Below are 4,361 nucleotides of genomic sequence, written 5' to 3'. Positions count from 1 at the left end.
GAGTTCTAATTTGATTGCACTGTGGTCTGAGAAACTGTTTGTTATGATTTCCATTCTTTTGCCTTTCCTGAGGAGTGTTTTACTTCCAATTATGTGGCCGATTTTAGACTAAGTGCAATGTAGTGCTGAGAAGAATGTACATTCTGTTGATTTGGAGTGGAGAGTTCTGTAGCTGTCTATTAGGTCCACTTGGTCCAGAGCTGAGTTCAAATCCTGAATATCCTTGTTAATTTTCTGTCTCGTTGATCTGTCTAATATTGACAGTGGGGTATTGAAGTCTCCCACTATTATTTTGTGGGTGTCTAAGTCTCTTTGTAGGTCTCTGAGAATGTGGTTTATGAATCTGGGTGCTCCTGTATTAGTGCATATATATTTAGGAGAGTTAGCTCTTCTTTTTGCATTGATCCCTTTACCATTATGTAATGCCCTTCTTTGTCTTTTTTAATCTTTGTTGGTTTAAAGTCTGTTTTATCAGAGACTAGGATTGCAACCCTGCTCTTTTTATCCTTTCCATTTGCTTGGTAAATATTCCTCCATCCCTTTATTTTGAGCCTATGTGTGCCTTTGCACATGAGATGTGTCTCCTGAATACAACACACCTATGGGTGTTGACTCTTTATCCAATTTTCCAGTCTGTGTCTTTTAATTGCCACATTTAGCCCATTTGCATTTAAGGGTAATATTGTTAATGTGTGAATCTGATCCTGTCATTATGATGCTAGCTGGTTATTTTGCCCATTAGTTGATGCAGTGTCTTCATAGTGTTGATGTTCTTTACATTTTGGTTTGTTTTTTCAGTGGCTAGTACTGGTTTTTCCGTTCCATATTTAGTGCTTCCTTCTGGATCTCTTGTAAGGCAGGCCTGGTGGTGACAAAATTCCTTAGCATTTCCTTGTCTGTAAAGGATTTTATTTATCTTTCACTTATAAAGCTTAGTTTGGCTGGATATGAAATTCCAGGTTGAAAATTATTTTCTTTAAGAATGTTGAATATTGTCCCCCACTCTCTTCTGGCTTGTAGGGTTTCTGTAGAGAGATCCACTGTTAGTCTGACGGGCTTCCCTTTGCAGGTAACCTGCCCTTTGTCTCTGGCTGCCCTTAACAATTTTTCCTTCATTTCAACCTTGGTGAATCTGACGATTATGTGTCTTGGGGTTGCTCTTCTTGATGAGTATCTTTGTGGTATTCTCTTTTTTTCCTGAATGTGAATGTTGGCCTGTCTTGCTAGGTTGGGGAATGTTGACCTGTCTTTCTAGGTTGGGGCATTTCTCCTGGATGATATCTTGAAGAGTGTTCTCCAACTTGGTTTCATTCTCCCTGTCACTTTCAGGTACACCAATCAAACACAGGTTTGGTCTTTTCACATAGTCCCATATTTCTTGGAGGCTTTGTTCATTCCTTTTCACTCTTTTTTCTCAAATCTTGTCTTCATGCTTTATTTCATTAAGCTGACCTTCAATTTCTGATATCCTTTCTTCCTCTTGGTCGATTCGGCTCTTGTGTACGCTTGTGTACGCTTCACAAAGTTCTTGTGCTACGTTTTTCAGCTCCATCAGATCATTTATGTTCTTTTCTAAACTGGTTATTCTAGTTAGCAATTCCTCTAACCTTTTTTCAAGGTTCTTAGCTTCCTTGCATTGGGTTAGAACATGCTCCTTTAGCTTGGAGCAGTTTGTTATTACCCACCTTCTGAAGCCTACTTCTGTCAATTCATCAGACTCATTCTCCATCCTGTTTTGTTCCCCTGCTGGCAAGGAGTTGTGATCCTTTCTAGGAGAAGAGACGTTCTGGTTTTTGGAATTTTCAGGCTTTTTGCGCTGGTTTTTCCTCATCTTTGTGAGTTTATCTACCTTTGGTCTTTGATGCTAGTGACCTTCCAATGGGGTTTTTGTGTGGATGTCCTTTTTGTTGATATTGATGCTATTTCTTTCTGTTTGTTAGTTTTCCTTCCAATAGTCAGGCCCCTCTTCTGCATGTCTGCTGGAGTTTGCTGTAGGTCCACTCCCAGCCCTGTTTGCCTGGGTATCACCAGCAGAGGCTGCCGAATAGAAAAGATTGCTGCCTGTTCCTTCCTCTAGAAGTTTTGTTTCAGAGATGCACCCGCCAGATGCCAGCCAGGGCTCTCCTGCATGAGGTGTCTGTAGACCCCTGCTGGGAGGTCTCCCAGTCAGGAGGCACAGGGGTCAGGGAACCACTTGAGGAGGCAGTCTGTCCCTTAGTAGAGCTTGAGCGCTGTGCTGGGAAATCTGCTGCTGTCTTCAAAGCCAGCAGGCAGGAATGTTTAAGTCTGCTGAAGCTACTCCCACAGCCATCCCTTCTCCCACGTGTTCTGTCCCAGGGAGATGGGGGTTTGAACTATAAGCCCCTGACTGGGGATACTGCAATTCTTTCAGAGATGCCCTGCCCAGAGAGGAGGAATCAAGAGAGGCAGTCTGGCTACAGCGGCTTTGCAAAGCTGTGGTGGGCTCTGCCCAGTCCAAACTTCCAAGTGGTTTTGTTTACCCTATGAGGGGAAGACCCCCTACTCAAGCCTCAGTAATGGTGGACTCCCATCCCCACACCAAGCTCGAGTGTCCCAGGTTGACTTCAGACTGCTGTGCTGGCAGCGAGAATTTCAAGCCAGTGGATCTTACCTTGAAGGGCTCCATGGAGGTGGGATCGGATCACTTGGCTCCCTGGCTTCAGCCCCCTTTCCAGGGGAGTGAGTGGGTCTGTCTTGCTGGCATTCCAGGTACCACTGGGGTATGAAAAAAAACTCCTGCACCTTGCTCAGTGTCTGCCCAAATGGCCGCCCGGTTTTGTGCTTGAAACCCAGGGCCCTGGTGGTGTAGCCACCGAGGGAATCTCCTGGTCTGTTGGTTGTGAAGACCATGGGAAAAGCATAGTATCTGGGCCAGAAGACACTGTTCCTCATGGCACAGTCTTTCACAGCTTCCCTTAGCTAGGGGAGGGAGTTCTGCAACCCCTTGTGCTTCCCAGGTGAGGCGACACCCCACCCTGCTTCAGCTCGCCCTCCGTGGGCTGTACCCACTGTCTAACCAGCCCCAATGGGATGAGCCAAGTACCTCAGCCAGAAATGCAGAAATCACCTGCCTTCTGCATTGATCTCGCTGGGAGGTGAAGACCGGAGCTGTTCCTATTTGGCCATCTTGCCCAGGAATCCAGCTTTCCCTATTATTAATATTGTGCATTAGTGTGGCACATTTGTTATAATTGATGAGCCCATATTGATACAGTATTATTAACTAAAGCCATAGTTTACATTAAGGGTCATTCTTTGTTTTGTACATTCTATGGATTTTGACAAGTGTTTTGTAACATGTATCCATAATTACATTATCATACAGAGTACAGTCAAGTGTCAATACTTTCTGAGAAATGCATTGTTTGGAGATTTCCAAGTTGTGTGAACATCATAGAGAGTACTTTACACAAACCCAGTTGGTATAACCTACTACACACCTGGTATATGATATAGCCTATTGCTACTAGGCTATAAACCTGTACAGCAGGTTACTGTACTGAATACCATAGGCAATTACAACACAGGGTAAGTATTTCTGTTTCTAAACATATCTAAACATAGAAAAGGTACAGCAAAAATACGGTATAAAAGGTAAAAATGGTGCACCTGAATAAGGCACACACCATGAATAGAATGTGCAGAACTGGAAGTTGCTCTGGATGAGTCAGTGAGGAGTATAAGTGAATATGGAAGTCTAGGATATTACTGTACACTACTGTAGACTTTATCAACCCTGTACACTTAGGCTACATTAAATTTATTTAATTTTTTCTTCAATAATAAATTAATCTTAGCTTACTGTGATTCTTTTACTTTATAAACCTTTTGGTTGGGTGCAGTAACTCATACCTATAATTCCAGCACTTTGGGAGGCTGAACCAAGAGGATCACTTGAGCCCAGGAGTTCGAGACCAGCCTGGGCAACATGGCGAGACCTGGTCTCACCTGGTCTCTACAAAAAATACAAAAATTAGCCACGTGTGGTGGCAGGCATCTGTAATCCCACCTACTCGGGATGCTGAGGCAGGAAGACCACTTGAGCCTGGGAAGGTCGAGTGTCCAGGGAGCCATGATCACGCCACTGCACTCCAGCCTGGGTGACAGAGTGAGACCCTGTCTCACAAAACAACACAAAACAAAACCCTTACAAAACAAAACCCTTTTAATTTTTAAAAAACTTTTTGGCTCTTTTGTAATAACACTTAGCTTAAAACACACATACATTGTACAGCCATACAAAAATCTTTATATTCTTATTCTATAAGCTTTTTTCTACTTTTGTAATTTTTAATTATTTTAACTTTTTAAAAATTTTTGTAAAAAATAAAAATCAAACA

The sequence above is a fragment of the Pongo abelii genome, chromosome 13 (assembly GCF_028885655.2).
Source record: "Pongo abelii isolate AG06213 chromosome 13, NHGRI_mPonAbe1-v2.0_pri, whole genome shotgun sequence".
In the NCBI taxonomy this organism is placed as follows: Eukaryota; Metazoa; Chordata; class Mammalia; order Primates; family Hominidae; genus Pongo; species Pongo abelii.
This window is presented reverse-complemented; position numbering follows the sequence as displayed.